Genomic DNA, 21,654 nt, shown 5'->3' with positions numbered 1-21,654 from the left:
CCTGAAATGTAAAAACTTCGAAATAAGAGGTTCTTTTGGCCATCACTGTAAGTAAATTCAAGTCCACATGCATCATCACACGGTACAATTTTTACATTAGTGCCATTAAAAAGAAACCTGTTAAAGCATTTCCTAATCTCTATGACATACAAAAAAATTACATCCCCTTGAGTTTAGTTTGGGTGGAACAATGGTGAGGTGGTCTGAATCTGGGCAGCATCCTTTCTGTGCGGAGTGCGTGCTCTCAATGGATGCTCCGGCTTTCCTCCACAGTCCAAAGACTTGCGTGTTAGACTGATTGTCAGTCTGGCTGTAGGTATGAATGTGAGCATGAATGCATGTCTGTCTCCCCACGTTAGCCCTGTGACAACTGGGAGTGGCTTCAGCCCTGTCGTAACCCTGAATTGGATAAGTGAAAGAAAATGGATGAATGTTGGGTATACATCCAGAGGATTTGTAGTCCATTTATTTTGTGAGTGTTTTGCCTCATTGCATAGCAAGTTGATATTTCTGCCACCGCTTAAAAAGCAACAAGCCTGTGAATTCTCTGCAGTCTTGCTCCTAAGCTGTGACTCCTCTCCTCTTCAACAGGCGTGTTTTGATTACTTGAGTAGCAACACGAACACGTCACCTTAGTCGTTACAACAAAAACACAATCTGAGTACTTTAACTCATTATAGGAACTTGTTGAACCCACCCAGATCGCGACACAGCACGTTGTTTCAATACTCACTATCGTCCCTCGTGGCTTGATCTGTAGGGCTCTCTAGTTTGTGAACAGCATCATTTCTGTGCGAGATCGGGGCCACGAGGTCCTGAGAAAAGCTAAAGAGAAAAGATGACAAAATAGAAATTAGTAGAGAGAAAGATAAACAGTAAGATGACAGTTTGAGATAGAGTGATAGGAATATACAAGAAGACTGCAGAGAAAATCATCCAGAGTGGAGAAAAACAGTGACAGGCAGTGGCAGAGTGGTGGGAGAAATGTAACAGACAGACTCAGGGTGAGCGAGGGAGAGGGAGACAGGCAGAGACAGACAGAGGGAGAGATAGACGAGCTGCGTGAGGATGCAGAGAGTGTCCCCCTCTCTCGGCTGCTGCCAGAGGCAAACAGACAGCCTCTCTGCTGGTGGAATGCTAATGCAACAAGCTGCTGCTCTCTTGTCTTCCCGCCCTTCTTTACCTTTCTTCTTCTTTAACTCTCCTCTGTGCAGAAAGTTTAGAGCCTATAAGACAAAAGCATAGACTTTGATAATGGAGACCCTGACCGTTTCATATTATTTGCACTTTATGTCGCGCCTGATTTGAGCAACCACGCCGATTCCTATTCTCTCTGGAAAGATTAATTTTTGGGGGCTAGTTAGTCGTACGTGGACGTGAGCGTGTTGAGGAGAATCTTAGATGAGTTGTTTTTTTCATCTCTCGTCGTCTTCTCGCCACCCCTGTGTCATACACTGACATCATGTTTGTCTGCAGCTCAGTAACTATGGCTACTGTGGTGTCACTTTTGTGTGTGTGTGTGTGTGTGGGGGGGGGGGGGGTAGGTGGGTGGGAGGTCAGCATATCGGTGGGGCAGTCGCAGGTCAGTCTGTCAACCTCTCTCTGTCTGTGTCACTGCTAGCTGACCTTTGACCCCCAGCTCTAAGACTCGGTCCAGCCGGAGAGACACAAAGCAGGTTTTTTTTCTCGCGACGATAAATGTCTCCTGGCATTATCTTCCAGCCACTTTGTTCTTCCATCATTTAAGACGTTCACATTACACAGAGAAATGGCCGCAAGTAAAAGACAGCGGCTATTTGTCCTCCGGAACTCCAGCGCATTTCCCTGCTGCGGCGACGGTCATCAGTTCTCAACTTTCAGGCAGGACATAACCTTGAGTGGAGCAAGTGGGTTGAGCATGCACCCCACCCCCCACCCCTTACTCTACGCCCCGACACGAAAAACCACACTCGCGGTCTGTCCGCCGGTGTGTTTGTCTGTCTGCGTGGAGATGGCAGGTTCTGAGAAATGGTGGCACGCTCTGAAGTGCGATCCATTTAGATAGCAGCGAGGTTCTCTCCCTGTGCACATGCACACACTTAGCTAAACACACGCAAGACACCCAGACACAGACGAGAGCATGCGTGCGCTTCCAAACACACAAAACGACGTGCACATGGGCACAAAGAAACAGAAACAGATCTCCCTGCTCCATATACACACACACACACACACACACACACACACACACACACACACACACACACACACACTATATGCAGCAGTCTCTTGACATGCACTTGCTTGGTTGACAAGTCATCTCAGATAAGCTTGAGTGGCAGGTAGGGAGTGTTGACTACCAGTGTGTGTAGAACACTCTGCTCGATATCACAACCTTATGATTATTGTGTAGTATTTATTTCATCAGATTTATATTATTTACTTCTAAAATAACAGGAACTCATTTCTTAACAGATATGGAGGATAGTATTTTTTTCCCTCATCTCGCGCTTACTGTTCAGTTCATGTGGTATTGGGTTTATTTCTTTTTTTCCCCTCGGTTTCATTTTGGTTGTTAATTTCCCTGCCACCTTTTTCTATCTCAGTTCAAACATATTGCACTGCCTCCGTCATCTAGAGAGAATCTTGTCAGTTTTTTGGCAGCAGATGTATGTTCAAGCTATATTTTGAGGATTCAGGCCTTGTATACCCTCCTGCATTCACTCCTCCTCTCTGCGCTCCTCTCTATCCCCAGGCCTCCCCGTGCTCCATTCCTCTATTTTCTTATCTACTTTCTTCTCCTACTTGCTCCTCTATGTCATTGCCAAATCTCTCCTGTCTGCTCTTCTCTGTCTTCTCCTCTCCCTCTCTCCTAACTCTCTCCATTTCTTTTACGCAGCCTCTTCTCTCTCTATCAGTCTCTCTATTCTGTGACTGCTCTTGCTGGTCCCCCTGTGGCACACCGTGTCGTGTCCCTAATTTATTTATAATTAGTGCTCTTTGTCGGGATGCGCCGGGAATGTTAAAGTACACGCCACCTCGCTCTGGATACAAATGGGCTGATGTTCCTCCATCCTTTCTGCCCGCCCCAGCTGCCCCACCGACACGGCCACTGGGATGGACAGATCTTACATCTCAAAGCCAGACACAGGTTCTTAAAATTATAACGACTCCACAGAGGAGGAAGCTGTGCGCTGCAGGAAAAAAAAAGGGCTATTTTAAAATTGGGCTTTAAAAATGTGTTAGAACATGTCAGTGAAATTCAGTTTGCACTAAATTTTTGTACTCACTTTTAAGAAGTGAGTGCACGTTTCTTAAAATCAACAAAGGAGAGAGGGCTGGCTGCTGCACCGCAATCAAGAAAAATATGACTTGATTGTGCAACATATTTGAAATTCTTATCTGCGCAGATCTTTTTTTCAATTGTTCTGAGATAAAAATGACTTAATAGGAGGGAGAGTTTGCAGGCTGACTGACACCTGCTGAGATACAGATACACATTGTCAGTGCACTCACCTGTGCCGCACCTGAATGCAAAACAGAATAACAAGATTGGACAACATGTAATCTGAAAGTGTAATTTATTAAACATCCTGTTGAATTTTAATGCCCATCACTTGTAAAGTTGACTTGTTTTGGGGATTCGAACCGCAAAACCCCCCCAAAAAAACACACAAAAATGGCCCACAGAAAAAAACACAGTATTTTTTTATCACACCACATTAATGTCAATGCCATCGTCAGACATAACGTACACGACCAGATGTGACGGCGCTGACAGGCTTGCTGTGTGTGTGTGTGTGTGTGTGTGTGTGCGCGTGTGTGTGTGTGATCAGCCAGGAAGAGCTTTTGTCCTTGGGCTGAGAGGGCACCTGGCTCCTCTTCCTGTCCTTGTGATCTCTCTGTTCCTTCTCTCTCGTGCCGCTCTATCCTTTCTCTATCTGTCTCTTTCTCTCTTCCCCCAGCTCGGATCCCTTCATCCCCCCATCTCGCTCACTCCCTCTCCTCTGCCCAAGGCGATGCCGTCCTGCAGGCTTTGATCAGGGGGCCAGGGAGGAGAGAGGAAGTGGGTCAGAAAGTTGTGCTGGAGACTGCAGGAGAACAAGGCTGGAATATCGAGTAGGTGAGGCTGGGAGTGGGAGAGAGGGAGAGATGGGGTAATCTAGTGAGAAAGTGATAGAGCGTGAGAGGGTGAGATAGTTGGGGGGGGGGGGGGGAATAGAGGGAGAGTGCTGGTAAAGAGGAAGGGAGGAGGGGTGAAATGGGGCAACCGTGAGAGGTAGAGGGAGGAGTGGGGGCTGCCTGAACTAAACGAGTAGAAGCAGATAAAAAGAAAATGAAGAAAGCAACAGGAGGAGATAGAGGAGAAGGACGTGGGAAAGAAGAGGTGTCTTCATTTACTGAGAGGAGGAAAAAAAGACAACACATTTGTCTTGAACGTGATGCTCAGCATTTAAACAGCAGGTTGGAGGATAAGGCCCTGTTTTAACTAATCTACACAGTGCAGGACAGATAGTTCAGCCCAGTGTGTCTGCATGTATGCGCAAGCCTATGAATGTGTGTGTGTGTGTGTGTGTGTGTGTGTGTGTGTGTGTGTGTGTGTGTGTGTGTGTGTGTGTGTGCGTGCGTGCGTGAATACAGGCAGTATAGCCCTGACTGTGGCTCTTTGTTTTTTTTTCTATAGATCATTAAGATGCAAGCTTTATTAATATTCAGATCAAACCATTAATATTCGCAGAGTGTTTCTGCTCTCCTTGTGTCGTCAGCTCACCTGGGACTGGGGAGGGCAGAGGAGGAAGAATGGAGGCGTGAGGAAGGGGCAGATGGGAAGAGGGGGCAAAAAGAGGAGTTTACAGGGTAAATCAAGGAGGAGAAATACAAGATGATTGTCGAAGAGGAGAAAGGTGAAGCAGCGGTGATGACTGCATGTGACTTAGGAGGGAAGGGAAGCAGAAAGTACAGTGGAGGTGGTGGAGGTCCTGCAAAGGGTTGGGTGTATTGTGATGGACAATCTGGCCGTGCGGGGCTGTGGGGCGGGGTTGGAAGGTTGGGGTGTTTGGAGGCTCTACCACTGGGACCGTGAGGTGAGAGGGGTGAGGGATTTTAGAGGAGAGATTGGAAGCTTTGGGGTTTTGCTTGTGGAGTAATTGGGCCAATGGGAGGCTAACCATAAACACGCACACACACCAGCACTCATATATTTAAAAAAACACACACACGTCAATAGCACTTTGTTACACTTCTATATTTAAGAAAATCACAGCTATTCACAGTCATGCATGTGAATACATATTTTGATTTTATCAAGGCAAATAATAGCTGCAGAGGTACTCACCAATCACGGATCTGTGCAAACCACTTATACACGTATGCATGCAAAACATTAATGCTTTTACTCAGAAAACATAAAGATGTGCACACCTTTTGGGGGCTTCATTTAATTGTTTGAATCAGTCGCAATGTCTTACGCTTGTTTGTGAAATACCGAAGCAGCAAATCATCACAATTAAGATGCAAAAATGGAAGACAGTGGCTTTATTTATGGTTGAGAAACAAACAATTAATTATCGAGTGTTGTCAGTTCGTTTAATCAATTATTGACTAATTCTTTCACCTCTACTCACATTTATGTGAATACGCGCCCTTTATTATCTCTTGTATGCATACATGTACCCCCCTCACGCACACATTAATACACACAGCAGGCACTCCAGTCAGTTACAGATACACTCAGGCATGCACAAAAGCGGACAGCAAATTAAAGTGGTAATTACTTTTAAGCCCAGAAAGGTGAAGGATTGTATGGCAGGGAGCAATGGGTCACTGTTGAATAGAGAATAGCGATGCAGGCAGACAGTGTGAGAGGCAGATATGCAACTCAATGAAATATGGAGGAGCATATTCAACAAAAAGGAGAAATGGCTCCTTAATGGCCACATGCCCTCAAAGAATTATTGTCTGATAGATTTGGAATATTATCTACTCTGTGGCAGTTATCTTCAAACACCCTTTTATGCCTTTTATGCGCTGCTGTATAGGGAAGGGGAAAAATGCAACCTAATGGTGTCATTTTGGTCTAATAAACACCAGTAAACTGTTGTTTATGTGCTCAATTGTAGGACTTCCACTTTAACAGTTGCTACTTGAATGTCATGAAGAAACTACCTCTTAATTACTTAGAACAAGACTTGGAATGTTATAATTTTGCTTTAACAGTTATGATCAGTAGCAGAAGGTGACTATTATCCAAAAAATCTAAGATTATTTATCTGGTGCATTTTGTTGATTAATCATTAAAGATCACACAATTAGTCATTGTCTGCACATTTAGATACGGTATGTTGAAATTCATTGTTTATATGGTTGGTTTATTTTTGGAAGTTTTCAGCAGAACAGCTTCATTTTCATTCAGCGCACAGACGCAGTGTGTTTTTGCTGCCAGTTTCGCTGTGTTTACTTTCTACGGAAACAGAAAGTAGGGTGTGTTAGGTCAGGGGACACGTTATAAATCTCATCTGTCTTTAACATAAAACCGCCACAGGTTTTCTTCCCATTGTTTGTGACCTAAGCTTAAATAGCAGCCATAAGTTCTTTTTTTGTAAAGTAAAGTAAATAGTCGTCACCTATGATCCCCAAACAGAAGATGTTTTTTTTATTTCCCAATAAATTTCAGCTGCATCTCATGTCAGAGTTTTTACGCCAAGTCAGATTTTGGGTTAAGAACGAGCGTTTATGCTTTTAGTCTTTTCTGTAGCCTCACTTTCCTTCCTTTCCTGCTTCAAATAAGGAATAAGCAATAAGTAAATGTGAATATAGTGTACTTAATTATAAGTTTACTCCTCCCACTAGTTAAAATAAACAAACTTATTTAGTAGTTAGAGTTACCTTTGCAGGTAAAAAATGTGGCAACAGAAAATATACTCACCAGTCACTTCATTAGGTACACTTGTTCAACTGTTTGTTAACTCAAATGTCTAATCAGCCAATCACATGGCAGGAGCTCAATACAGTCACTGAGTATCAGAATAGGGAAGAATAGTGGCTTTCTGTGACACTTCAGAGCAAAGCGTGTAATAGACACGCCAGTCCATTGTGTCTATTTCACGCTTTGTCTCTCCAAAACGTGAAATGGACATGCATGCAGAAGTTACAGCAGGAGGAGAGAATATATTTAAAGGGAAGAAGTCTCTAGTGAGCAAGGAAGGTAAGAAGTACATTCCAGAAATGATAAAGCTAGGCAGCTAATATGGATTTACATGTAAATGTGTCAGTAATGTCCGTTTAAGCGCTTTCCCGTGATTATTTTCATATTGGCCTGAAATAAAATATCTCAGCAGCTTACTGCTACATACTGAAACTGGTAAAGTGTCAAATGGACACAGTGGACCAGCGTGCCTATTACACACTGTGTCATGATACTGTGGTTGTTGGGGTCAGATGGGCAGGTCTGAGTATTTCAGAAACTGCTGATATACTGGGACTTTTCCTGCACAACAGTCTCTAAGGTTGATAGGGAACGGTCTGAAAAAGAGAAAATATCCAATGAGCAGCAGTTCTCCAGCTGAAAGTGCCTCGTTGATGTCCAAGGTCACAGGACAAAGACCTCCGACATCAATGTGAAGCCAGAATGTTTCAAGCTGAAGGGAAGGCAACAGTAACTTAGATTGCCACTTGTTAAACCGAGCAGGCCTTTGGCATTACATGTTTACAGTCCCGATCAAAAGTTTAAGACCACTTGAAAAATCATATTTTGCATGACTGGATCTTAACGAGATTCCAAATAGAACTTCAACGTGCAGCAAGAAGAAATGAGAGTGAGAAAAAACATTTTTTTGAGCATCCAATTTATTGCAGTTATTTTTCAAATGGTCTAAAACTTTTGATCAGGACATTTTGAAAGAGAGAGATATTGACATTTTGCTTGGTTGGTGCTGCTGTTGTTAGGTTAGTTCTTAGCTGGACTGCAGCATGTGACAGTTAAAAGCTGCACTTTATCTGTTAGCAGTGGCTCATAGTGAAAGCACCCATGCATTTTACTCCTTGTTTATATCCCTCCATCTATTTTCTTAACACGTTAATTTCACCTTCCTCTCTCTCTCTACCTCACTCTGTTGTTGTGACTGCTGTCCCTCCTTCTGGACTTCTCCACAGTGGGTGCTAGCAGCAGCAGCCGCCTGTAAATGTGAGGCCTGGTTACTGGTTGGTGCTGGTACTACTACAGCTAACACGCCGGTTAATTTGACATGTTTTGCTCTATCTAGTTTTTAGTTTTAGTTTTTTAGCTCCATTTTTTCACCACTTCTTCCACATTAAAGTTCCACAAGTTGCATCTGTGCACCTAAGGTATAGGATGTAATGAAAATGAAAGAATGGGCTGCTGTCAGTGTTTGTACGGCCAGTGTGAACTTTGTTATAATAATGGGGGATAGTTTCTTGCTACACTTAGGATCTTTTAGTACCAAAAGTGTTTCATGCAAGTTCCACAACCTTCCTGGTGCTTTATTGCGCACAGCAAAAACAACAGTTTTTCGTGATTTTTAAAAAAGCTTGGTCTTTTAATGCATGTGGTATATTTTTAGCCCCCCTTACAAGATATTTCCTTTATCACTAACCTGTCTGCACTGCTTTCCTGAAAGGGCAGTTTACTGTCACTACATCGAACTTACCACAGCCGATAGCATGTGTAGACGGGCGGAGAAACAAGGTCAGACATGGGTGTGACTGTCTTGTTGACTGCTACAGTCATTACACGCTATACCACTTGCATGTGAAGGCCCACACTTACAGAAACACACTGAGTAAGGATTTTTTCCCCCATTTTTAGTCTTATTTATTCACCTGATTTAATTACATTTCTCATTCAGCAGGCCGTGTTAATTCTCCAGCTGCAGGTTGTGGTTTATCTTATTTCCAGGAGCACCCTGATTTGTGCAGGGAACACCTGTAATGCTGCTCTGCGAGGCAAGCCTCTGGTGCTAAACTCAGCCTGTGAGGGCTCACTGTCACAAACACAGACACACACACACACACACACAGTCAGATATTCCCCTCAACTCTCCTTCAAGGACGCCTGGGGAAGACTTGGAGGACAAAATCACACACTCCCTCTACCAGCATCTCAGACGCGCCGCACTTCTAATGCAGACAGAAAACCTCCTCCAAAGAGACTAGGCACACACAGCTCTCTCCCGCGCAGACACACACTTAATCTTACACACACTCAGAGTTGTAGATACACCAATAGTCTGAAAGGCCTTGCCACCTTTCCATCCATAGGAAAAGCAGGACAGTTTAGTATGTGCCATTTTTCTTTCTTTTACTAATTCTTGCGCTTTCTTGCTCTCAGCTGTTTCAAGATGTTGTGTGTGAGTGTGTGTCTGTGTTTGCATGTGTGTGTGTGAGGTAGAGGGGGCTCTCTGGGACTCTTTGACGACCTCATTCACTCCCTTCTTCCCCCCACCCTGTCCGCGCCACAGTCGACATGCCCAACAATGAGGTTGGGGCGGTGGGGGGAGTCAGACAAAAACCACTGAATGCGTCTTCATTTGCCTGAACTTTTCACACGTCTTTTCCCTTTTGTCGCCGGCCGCCAGTTCACTACTGTGCTGCGAGCCACTCGGCCAGTTTCCGCTGGCGAGACAGCCAACCAAAGCAGCACTTTTCCTCCTCCCTCCTCTCTCTCTGTCAAACCCCCCCCCCTTTCCACAATGTTAAGCCCATTTTTAGCTTGACATAATCTGAAATGGTACTTAACTGAATTTATGTCTACCTCAGTGCATTAACTTCTGCTATTTCCTCTTTTATGTTGCTGTTTTTTGCAGCGGGTGCAGCGACAGAGGGAGCGGGAGGGAGGGAGAGATTTGAAACTCAGACCACGGAGTAGACAGCCTATCAGTATTCAGTAGAGAAAGTGAGTGATGGAGGGAGAGAGACGGAGGGAGAGGGAGAGGGAGAGAGAGAGAGAAAAAAGGAGGAGGAGGGGGTGATGTATCAATATTCTGAGTAGTGTTTGAGGGCAAGGGGAACGAATAGAGGAGAGGGGACGGGGGAGGAGGGAGGGAGGGAGATTGGTGGGAGAGAGAGTGCTTGAGTGAGTCTCTGAGTGTGATTATTTGTTCAGGTATATGTTTGCATCTTTGATTGAATGTGTTTTTGTCTCTCTCTGTGTGTAGATTTGTTAGTCTTAGCATGCATGGACTATGGACAGTAGCTGTATGTAACTAAGTGCCCTCAGTTGCAATTTTTGGACGTTGTACTTTTAAAAAAAAAGTATTTCTATTCTACGTGTCATCAAAGGTGTTATTTAATTCAGAGTAGAAGGCAGCAGGCTTTTGCTGACTGGCTAAATATTTCAAATCTTTGTGAGAATCTGTTCAAATCAGTTATATGTCTATGGCAGCTGTGATTGGTCAACTCTGGAGAACAGACGAGGACTATACTCATGACAGCCCAGTCCATTAAAAGTGGGGGCTGTAATGCTCAACTTGACCTCTCGATATCCTTGTTTGTTATGTTTGCGTCTTTAAACAATAATGTAAAAACATATTTTAAACAAACTCGTTTAGCTCCGAGCTCTTCATCTGAGTGTCAGGCTTTGCAGAAACCAGTGTTTTTGAACATCATTTCCCTCTTTTGTCTGTGTTGAATTACCAAATTCAAACTCTAAAGATAGTAACACTGCGTCTTGAGCTATACATTTATGTTGAGCCAAAGCCTGATTTGCAACAGTCAGATAACAGCAGGATGTTTCTGTTTGGTAAATAGTACATCCCTGAGAACGTGAGTTAAAAGGGAGTTTTTCCTTCCCAGTGTCGCCAAGTGCTTGCTCAAAAGGAGTTGTTTGATTGTTGGTGTTTTCTATGGATGATTGCAGGCAAGAGATCAAAAATTATAGCGGACATAATTACACATTGTTCTTGTCTGCACCTGTCTCTGTCCACAACCGAGCAAAAGACAAGAAAAGAAGAGGTCTGTGATGTGCTTATGTCTCCTCAGCACGAAAGTAGAAAAAATAGCATTGAAAACCTTTCAGAGAAGTTGAAAGCCCGGGGATTAGATACATTCACCTCTTTATTTGAAATTTTGTCTGTCTTTAGTTTGGAAATCCAATCTTACATCATTATATATATAACAGAAAGTAAGGTTTTAGAGGTATTAGGGTAGAGTATAACTGATACCCTTTTAAAATAGGCCTACTTCCGTCTTCATTTGCCTTTGCACAATGCCTGTAATGATCATGTTTACCTCAAAATTTGACCAAACTTTTGGCATGATTGGCAACCCGTCAAGATGGTTCAATTAGTCCGCCTTTTTTATTTGTTTATTTTAATTTAATCATTCATTTTGCAGACAGGTGATGATTCTTATCCCTACTTTTATTTTTTCATGTCTATTTAAGTGCTATTTATGACACTATGTTTGCACTGAAGCACCGCAGCAATTTCCTAATGTTGTAAACCTGCTCAACATTTGGCAATAAACCCCTTTCTGATTCTGATTTTGTTATTAAATGGGATATGCCAAAAACAAGCAGTCGATGGTCTTGTAGTGAAGTAATATTGGGATAAGCTTCCTAATATAATTCTAATTCAAATCTTGCTTTTTTAAACTTTTTTTTACACTTTAGAGTGAAATTAATAAATGATCATTGGTTCTTTTGTGATTATCACAGCTTTTAGAGTTTAAAAGGGTCCAGAAACTTTTATATTTCTGAAGTTCTGCAAGTAAGAGTGCCTGCAAGAGACATATTTAATGACATCTTACTCTGTGTTAGTAGAGTAAGATGTGATTAAATATGTAGTGTTGCAAAATCAGTTTTACCCCGGTTTGTTTTATTCCTCGAAGCTTCCAGAGACGGCACTGGACTCAGTAGTCATTTCACAAAACCTTTATTCATCTTTATTCATCTTCATTTAAGCGTGCATCTTCTAGAAGGGAAGACGAGGCCGGTGTCCCTCTGCAAAATCTTCACCCCTTTGTTAGTTACAGCCAGCTTTATAGAAGCGACCCCATCATAAAACCCCCATGGTGTGCTGCAAACTCTGTGTGTCTGTGTGTATGCACGAGCACGTGAGTGCCTGTGTGTGCGCGTACGCGTATGCCTATGTGAGTGCACGTGAGTGAATGTATGTGCGTACCTGTGTGTATGTGTGAGTGCACGTGAGTGAGTGTGCGTGTGGATGTGTGAGTGTAACAGTTTAAGCGCTGTGTGTGTGTGTGTGTGTGTGTGTGTCTGCGTACGTGACTTCCTGGGGGTCATAAAAGTAACCTCACCCAAGCTACACCAAATTCCTTTAGACCACATACAAAACAGAGTTAACATATTACAAATATTGAGACCACCACTCTGCATCCACTGGGTCGTTGGCCTCTTGTTGTCTTACATTTACAGATCAGGTGGAGAGTCTCCTGCGAACCTACTTCTAAGTTATAACAATTAGGAGTTTTTATTAAAGGTACAAGCATCAGCAACCCCCAACTGTAGCTTCCTGACTCCTTTTATTTATGACACCAGACCCCAGTGTCCATAAATTCCTTTCTCTCTAAACAATTACACACACTCTCAGGCCACAGCTAAACCAAACTGAAACACAGACCAATCCTTCCTTATTACTGTGATCTAAACAAATTTAACACATTACATTCTAATAATTATTTTTTTGTACTCACTGTAGTTTATGCTTTCCAGTATGCTTTCAAGGTAAATACTTTGAACTTAGCAGCTCATTTGTGCATTAGTTTGTGAACTTTATGGAGGTTTACAAAATGTAAGGTCTAAGTCATCATCCCTGAGCCTAACCTTAACCCTATGCTATTACAATATTAATTCTTTGGGTTTTTTTTAATTGTTCTCCAAAGTCTTGTTAATCAGAAAACAAAAAAAGTAATCATTCCAACATGCATAAAAACTATTCTTTCCAAAAAACATCCTTTTTTGCTTTTCTCCACAACAGTGTTATGGTTCTGCTAGTCACTGAAGGTGACTTGCCTAAAATAACCTCAGTTAATCACAGTGTGAAGTAAAGGATATGAGGTTTATGTCTTAAAAGACAAAGCGAAAGTAGATAACATAGTTACAGATGATGAATAGCAGGATCAGGAAAGCGTGTCGTTTCTGTTCGTGTCTTTCTTTTAACAAGTCAAACTTTTAAACACAACTTTGATCTTTCGCTAACCTTAGCCAAGGTAGCTCTTATCTTAAAAAATAGTGATGTCACGCTTGTGGCAGCTTTGATTGATTAGGACCTAAGCTGTTTGTTTTCCGTGATTTTAGAGATGGAAAAAAATTGAAAGCTGAACACGTCAAAAGTAAACATCAGAAAAATGTTTAGTTTAGTGTAAAACAGTGAAATATTGGAGAAAATTACTTACAATTTCTGGGGTACTATTTATTGTTCAGCTGAGGATAGTTTATGTGTGTGTGTGTGTGTGTGTGTGTGTTTGTGTATGTACAGGACGGGGAGTCATTACAATATGTTTGGATGTGATGGAATCTCCCACTTGTTTTAGTCATCCTCTCTCCATCTCTTTCCGTCTCTCTTTCCCTCTTTTACTCTGGCTGCTAATCAGCATTTGAAAGGCAGCTTTGACAGTGAGAAAGAAAGTGAGGGGGGCACATGGAGGTGGGGATAAACGAAAGCATGAGACACAGCGAGTTAGGGGGGGAGAGCCAGCCAGAGAGAGACTGAGGCGAGGGGCTGTACAAGCATGCCTTTTATATTTACTAGTGACTGAGAGAGAGAGAGAGAGAGAGAGGGAGGGAGAGAAAGGGAGCAGCTGAAGGCAGAGACAACTGGTGTGCACGGCTTTCCCAAGAGGAAATGAAAAGAAAGAAGCTCAGCAAGGAGAATGAATGAGTGAGCGGGAGAGAGGAAGGGTGGGAGGGAGCATGCTGGCTGGAGAGAGAGTGAGTGAGAGAGAGAGAAAGAGATTCTCACACTGGCTGTGTCCTAATCCGAGTCCATCTCAAAGAAGCAGCGGAGCAGAGTGTTAGTGAAGTGAGTCTGAGAGCCGAGGAGAGCTACATCAGCTAGCTCACTCCACTTCGCACAAACACACACAGACACACGTTCTCCCTCTCCTTCTCGCGCTCTCGCTCTCTCCCTCTTTCACAAACACACACACACTCTCCGTGCAACGGGAGTCCACGATGTGTCCGGCTGCACGGCCACGGCTTTTGTGAAAGTGAGGGGATTGCCGCTGCCCCTGTCCCAGCCCCCTTGGCTCACACACTCAGTGTTTGCCTGCCGTGTTTAAGCTCGAGGTGCTGGTGGAGGTGTGGAGGGAGGGGGCACTGCCAGGGCAAAGCAGGGGCACCAAAAGGGAGGAGGAGGAGAAGAAGAAGACGAAGAAGAGAAGGAGGAAGAAGAAGGAGACAAAGTGGATCAGGTCGACAGCGGTGGATTGAATGTTGGAAATGCCCGTCAGGTGAGTAGATAATGGACCTAACAACTTACAGTCAGAATGAATACACATGCATGACCACACACACACACACACACACACACACACACTGATCACATTGTAAAGTTCTGTGACTAGAAGGAATAACTGTGTCTCCTTTTATTTAATAATTTGGTTTAAAATGACTGAATTTTGATCTGTTTGTTTGGTGTTTGCTATGATTTTTAAATGATTTGTACAAGATTAAATTTTATCAAACTTTTATTGTATTTTGTTAAATCTACTTCAAAAGTACTTTTCCACCCCTTTAGATGAAAGATAAGCTTGGTAGCCATGGTGATAACATTTGTAGCCAGTCTCGTTTAGGATGGGCGATAAATGTTTTAGTTGATTTCATTTATATTGCTAAATTAGTCCATCATCAGTGTGGTTGTTATTACAAAGATAGAAAAAGGACACATTGGTAAAACTGACCGTATCCTTTCAACCTTTTTTACTGGAGTCTGTTTGTACTGTGTCAGCTTGTTTAAATCTATTTAGTTAGAGAAAAGAAAAACACAGAAATATGCTTTTTTTTTTTAAAGTCTAACTTTATAACATTTATTATGAATAATATTAATACACATCAAGCATACCGCTTCCCAACAAACTTCTTCATCAGTTCAGTTAAGCTGGCAGGCATTTTCACTCCAATCTTCATTTTTTCAGATAAGCCGAATAATTACGCATGTTTATGTTTTGTGCTGAGTGCACCTCTTTGCAGATTTCCTGTGCTTGAGTGTGTTTGCGCGCGTGTGTGTGCGTGCCATTTGAGATATGGAGGCACAGAGTGAACGGCTGCCTGCCCGTCTCCACCTGCAGAGGCAGAATTGGTCACAGTTTACTGGCTTGGTAACATTCGCTGCCTTCAGGGTGTTTGCAGCAGGTGGTCCAAATTGGCAGAATGACTGTGACAAACGCACGGTGTTCACTGCTGCTGTAAAGTAAATAACAAACTATCACAGAGTGTTTTCGTTTTGTTTTTTTTTTCTTTTTTCATAATTTTTTTTTCTGTTATTGTGCTCAGAGGCTTGTCACTGGAAGAAAAAGTCAGATTACCAGAATAGAAAAATGCGCATTTATGAGTATGTGCGTCGACGGGCAAGTGCAAAAATGGGATTTGTTTGATTTCCTGCCAGATTCAGTTTGTAAGTCTGCACTCCTCCATATGCGGATATTTGCCTTGAGTGCTTATTTTGTATACTCTCCTTCAGCATCACTCTGAAATCAGTGGCATGTGTTTGTTATAAATTCTGCTCCGTCTCGTACGCCACCTAAAGCATCATTTGCAGCCACACCTGCTGAGATTGCAGGTGCTGCAGATAAAATCCAACCAAATAAGTACGTTCAGTGCAGACTTCCTCACTCGGGTGTCAAAATGTTACCAGCAGTTAGAAAAAAAAAAAGTTACCGTCCACACTGGTGTAATTTTTCAGTTTTTCCCCCCACTTTTAAAAAATCGGCATTAGATGAGTAAAGACTGGATCAGAACACTGACATGAAGCAGGGTCAGGCCGAGTCATTGCATGAGCACGGTGCAGTTTATACCCCGACCCACTGAGCCACCAAGCTTCCCCATCCGTTTCACTTCTTGCGTGTGCGGGACGCTTTGGTCCTGACCTACCTTCGGGCCTTTTTTATTAGTCCCAGATGCAGGTTTCTTCTTCGGCTTTTGCATTCAGGGAGCTGCAGTTTATGCCAAAGGGCAACTGTGTGACAGAAGCTGACTCGGATTACTGTGTGAAAGTGGAAATGTTGGTAAGAGCCCTGTTTGAAGACTGCAGAAAAAAGAAACAGGGAAATGTGATAAAGGCTGCTCTGAGATCACCTCTTTTTCAGCTCATCAAAGATCAGGGCTGGCGTGCATTTCTGATGTTTTTCTTTGTTCGCTTTGCATAAACGATGATCACACGAGTGGATAAAATTGCTCATTTCAGAAGCGCAACAGCAGGTAGGCATTTTAGGAATTTATCTTGGTTAGTAGACAGAGGCAGGCAGCCACTTTTTTTGACTCATTGACAAGTTCTCAGGTAGACAGACACCTCGCCTCGCCTCTCCCTTCCTCTTTCTATTCCTCTCTTGATATTTTTGTCTCTCTCTGTTGCTCTCTTCCACACACAGACACACACCAACGTGGTCAGTGTGTGGCGTGTTGACAGACAGCCGCTCACACACTTCCAGCTCCCGTCGTGCGTGCGTGCCAGTGTATGTGTGAAGAGCGTTGACAGACAGTGTGTGGGTCTGTGACAGAGGGTGTCAGCGCAGTGTCAGAGAGATGTGTTTAGTGTCACACTCTGCTGACCTGATCTCCGGTCGGACTGTCCACTCCGGCCCCGCTGTGGCTCCTTACATAACCCCTGCTGTCATTCACACACCAGCCTGAAGGGATCCACCACTCTTTTGTGCGCAAACACTCGCAGAAACAGTTATTTAGTGATATGCACACAATGTATGGATGTCCACGTTTGCAGACACTTTCCCTCTAGATGGAATACCAGATCAGGTGTGGGCTTCAGAGCGTAAATCCTCACTCTTTCGTGTCTTTTTCTTTACAATCTCTACTTTATAGTTTAAGTAGAACTTACGCAAAATATATCTGGAAATGTACAAAAAAAAAAACAACGCATCTGTGTGGAAATATAGCATGAGCCCGGCGGGTATCCTGGTTCCCCCAAGTGTACTGCCAGACACCTACACATCTTGTTCAACGGTGCTCTGAACTCTGACATTTGCACCATGCTAATTGATGTGTCTATATTAGCATGTGGACTTCTCTGTGCTGGTGTGCAGAGCTAGAGTGTGCTTTCAAGTCCTGGTTTGAGCACACACATTGCTGTTTGTGTGTGTGTGTTGGAGAGATTGAGTGACCCTGTGTGCTGTTCTCTGGCCTGTGGTTATTTGGAGGTCAGTGCTGATGTGGTCTCTGCCTGCGGGAGTGGATTTACCATCTTCAGCCGTATAGAGAGCTGCATCCACTTGGCTGACTCTTCCACAGCGAGAGGGAGAAGTTTCTGCCTTCTCTCTCCCTTTTGGTGTTCGCTCACTATTAGCTTAGATTTTGGGAGCGCTTGAAAAAAATAGGAAACGCTGCAATATGTGGGAATGTTATCAGTATTCCCCTTACATGTGAGCACACTGACATTCTTTTTAGAAAAAGTATTTGAAGTCTCACTTTTCACCTCAAGCCTTCCCTAGCATTAATGTTGGAGCATTTAACCCCAGAATAGACTGCATTTATTATTTAACCTTGTGCTCGGGGGTTTCTGTTTGAAGCATATAAATCATAAAGGTCAAAGATGGTTAACTTAATGATGGACGGAACATTTTAACTAACTTACTTAATGCAATTTTTTTACTGCATTTTCCCCTCAGCCATATCCATGTTTTAATGTTTTGTACTCCTGTTAATACTTTGTAGTTGCTCTGGTGCACTATTTAAATATCTAGTGTATTAAATTGGAACTGAAATATTATTCCTGCCATATGCAGACTACTTTTACCAACAGGGAAGCCTAACCCTAGAACTTGTTTTTCTCCTACTGTAGGACTAAAGTATTTGAAACATAACATACTTTCATGCACTATTTGGATTATCTTGTATATGTGGTTGCTTCTATAGCAATATGACTGTAGACCTTCGGACTCAGCAGACGGCGGGTCTTTTTCATTAATTGAATTACTAAGAAAGGGATTGCATTCAGTTCGTATGATGAAAAAATAAATAAATCTGCAGAGCAATCTGCAGGGGATACATCATTTTTGCTGTAAATATGGTTTTCTGTGTAATAGTAGCTTCAGCTTCATATTTGATACAGTGCAGGTGCAGTCAAGCACTCCTTTTGTGTACACTTGGGGCCAAGTCAGACGGTAATTATGGCAGGCATGGATTGGATTCTGTGTATCTCGACACCGGTTAGGAGTGGACATCAAAGAGCGCTCACCAAAGCCTTCTGCAATAAAAGAGGAGAAAGACAAAGATATTGATTAGGGTGAACATTAGTAAATCTCTTTCTCTCTCCTTTTTTTTCCATCTTTTTCTTTATTTGTCTATCATTTCACTACTACTCTCCCTCTCTCTCTGACTGTCTGATTTGCCTCTATCTGCCTCTACGTATGCTCTCTCCATCCCTCCATGCCTTCCCCATCCACCCCCTCTCCCTCTCCAATCATTTATTTATTGCTGATCTCTTTATTCTGTATTCGTTCAGTTTAGGGACAGTCCACGCTGTGTACGATGGTGTTTCACTCTCACGAACACACGGTGCCGTTATTATCATTCCTTTACACCCGTTCCAAACACTTTTTCTTCCTCCTCATCAACGCAGAGATACCTGGGGGCGGGCGGGGTCACACTGGTCCAATCTAAGGCCATATTGATTCCATTAGATAATTAATGATCCAGCCAAGGGCCAGGGAGGAGCAAAGGAGAGGTTATAGGAGAGGGATGTGTGGTGAGGATGATGGGAGAGGCAAAATTGGTGGATGGGTGTGTGTGTGTGAGGGAGGGGTAGCTGCAGACGCCAAGGCCCTTGAGAGTTGGAGAGAACCTTGGGTTGGGAATCATCCAGAGTCGTCAAGGTCAATCGGAGCCGGAGCTCCGATACGGAAGCAGAATGCCGAGCGAGTTTGGAATATGGAATGCTGAGCGAGAGAGGAGGGAGAGAGATCTTCATGTCCAGAAGCCGCCGATTGATCAGCAGCTGAAAAATTGTACATTAAAAAGTCTTTTGACTTCCAAATCCTGAGGTCCAACCAGGGCCGTAATGCATGATAAGTAGTTTTCAGCCCTCCAACCAGAATACCAAACTTCATCTCCCCAGACACTCCAGACACTCATTTACAACTACTCAACAACATGAAAGGCAAGATAGAAAACTAGCTGCATCAAATATTCTGTTCATGTTATTTCCAACCGTGTTTTCTACATCTTCCATGATATTGAACGTTCTCGATTTGATCAAATTTCATTCACAGGAATGCTTCATCACTGTTGTACTGTGTATATACTTTACTTTTACCTTTAGACTTGGATGAATGAAGAACAGAGGAGAGCTGTCAAGAAAGCATTATCAGTTAAATTTTGATTGCACTGAAAACTGAACTGCATATGTCTTAAATGGGCCTTGAATGTTAAAACCTTTTTTTTTGTATTTAAGTGGGGGAAGCTTTTATTCAGCTGTGGGCATGAAAACGGAGGAGATCGAGAGGTTGAAAGACAACACCAGGCTTTTTACAGCTTTACAAAAATAACTTGTGAGCACATGGCAGATGAGAGCTGTCATCTTTCAGAATTTTCCATCATTTGTAAATTACAGGAATAGTTGCAAGTTCAACAAAGCTTTTGTAGGTTTACTTGATGTAAATGTGTAAAACTTTCTGCTTGGATTTAGCAGATTTTGTGAATCAGGCTCAGCCCTGATTAGCCTGACCTTCGCAATAGGCCATCGATCAGTATTTGCTCTAAAATGTACTAAAAATAATACAGTTTTTTCACTTATTTTAGGCGAAAGAAAAAAATCTAAAAGTGCAAAAAGTAACATTAAGAGCCTCTGCGTGATGCACTAGGACAGCGGCATCATACACATAATCTGTAAGACTTTCATTGAGGAGAATGAGGTTCTACTCCCATTAAGGAGTCCTTGTTTTATACTTAACTAGTTTTTTTTTTCCTGTAAGTTTTCTTTCAGCTACTGGTTGGTAACAAAAGCCATGGCTAAGACAACAAGACTCCTTGGTTAGATCTAGTTTTGGTTCTACCAGATATTTTTACATCATTTAGCGCATGAAAAAGCGCCTTCTCTATTTTCAGAGTTCCAGGGTGACGAGTCACATCTTTAGATGAGTTGATTACAGTTGTAAAACATGACAAACAAACAGAGTGAGGCAGAATTTTATTTGCCTTGACATGTAACTGAGAATGCAGTAGCTGTATGAGAACATCGTTTTTGATAGACAGCACGCACAGCGATACAGAAAGCAGCAGAGAGAGCAGGAAAGCAGCAGTAAAGACTCTCACTCTGAGCCGAAATAAAATAATTGCACTTAAGTAAGGTAATTAACACAAATAAAATAGTTTTTCGGTGCACCGCCTGAACACTCTGGGTTACACTCCCACTTTCCCACTGACTCTTGTCTCCTTATAAACACAGGGAGGTCCAAAGGTTTCAAAGGGAGGGTCTCACACACACTAACGTCCTCGCAGCCCAGCTAGGGAGGGAGCCCAGAGTGTGACTTTGATTGTTTGCGAAGGTCACCATTATTCTGCTGTACAGAGCAAACAATTCTTCTAAAATAATTCTTTGCTGTGTTGTTAATGTATACAACCCTTAAAGCAACATTTTACATATTTCTTTGATATTTTTTAATCCCCAAAATTTGTGAAAAATCCTCTGAAACTGTTGTTTTTATTGTAAACTATAAATCGCACAGGCTCGGTCCTGCTCTTCCCCTTTTTACATGAGTGCAGTGTGCATGTAGTCTCTAGTGGGCAATGAGAACTCCTCTGCCTCCACATTGGCAGTCTTGGCCAGCCTCTGTATTGGGCCCCAGGGGTTGGGGAGATGAGGCATAAAACAACCATGTCTCTACCTAGGGGAGCTGGTGGCATGGCAGTGGAGCTATTGTCTGTCGGCGTGCTGTTTGACTTAAATGTGTTCATTTGCCTGATGCCCCTGACTCCCCGTGGGGAGGGGCGGCCCGGGGAAAGGAGGGGCACGCTAACGAACCTCTGACAGCTGGAGGCCCTAATTAAACGTCCCTGCTGAAAATAAACAGAGCAGGAGCCAAGCAAGCAGCCAGAGAGAAGCGCACTGCAAACAGCGGCTGTGAGCGCTCGCCGCAGTGCCCTCCTCTTCTGTTGCTGCTGAGGCTGAGCCAAGAGTGCACGGCTCTATAGGGTAGGGGTCTCAAACGCACACACTCAGGCTGGCACACATGCACCACACTTATGAATATGGAGCACTGCAGCAACATTGTGAACACCTGCGGTCACACTTGATACAAGTTGATCTCTACAGCTGTGGGCACAGTATTTTATTTTTTTATTTTTTTTATTTTTGTTACTTCCAGTGCTCTCAGAAGTTACACCTTTCTTTTTCATAAATTTCCCACTGTGCCATGACAGAATAAGTTGACTCGCTTCTCTCGAGTGGGGTTGTTTCACACTCTCCGCCTAGATGACACTTCTGACATTCAGAAGCCTGTTGTGCTGCTAGCTAGCTGGAGCATTAGCAG

At 43.1% G+C, this 21,654-nt stretch overlaps 1 protein-coding gene across 3 annotated transcripts in view; it reads left to right on the top strand.

Annotated features, from left to right (window-relative positions):
• The window catches only part of npas1 (neuronal PAS domain protein 1), a 50,648-nt gene that overhangs the window by 631 nt on the left and 28,363 nt on the right, over positions 1-21,654 (top strand). For 2 of the 3 annotated variants that reach the window (XM_085371006.1, XM_085371004.1), the window contains exon 1: positions 13,935-14,406. The exons of the other annotated variant lie outside the window; for it this stretch is intronic. The gene's annotated coding sequence lies outside the window, so the exon portion shown is untranslated. Of the gene's footprint in view, positions 1-13,934; positions 14,407-21,654 lie in introns of those variants that run through there. 3 annotated transcript variants of the gene reach the window in all.

Source organism: Diplotaxodon limnothrissa, linkage group LG14 (genome assembly GCF_057381915.1).
Source record: "Diplotaxodon limnothrissa isolate DT_005_m linkage group LG14, D_limnothrissa_male_GT1.1, whole genome shotgun sequence".
Lineage (NCBI taxonomy): Eukaryota > Metazoa > Chordata > Actinopteri > Cichliformes > Cichlidae > Diplotaxodon > Diplotaxodon limnothrissa.
Note: the sequence above shows the minus strand (reverse complement) of the source record. Positions and strands in the feature narration are given on the sequence as shown.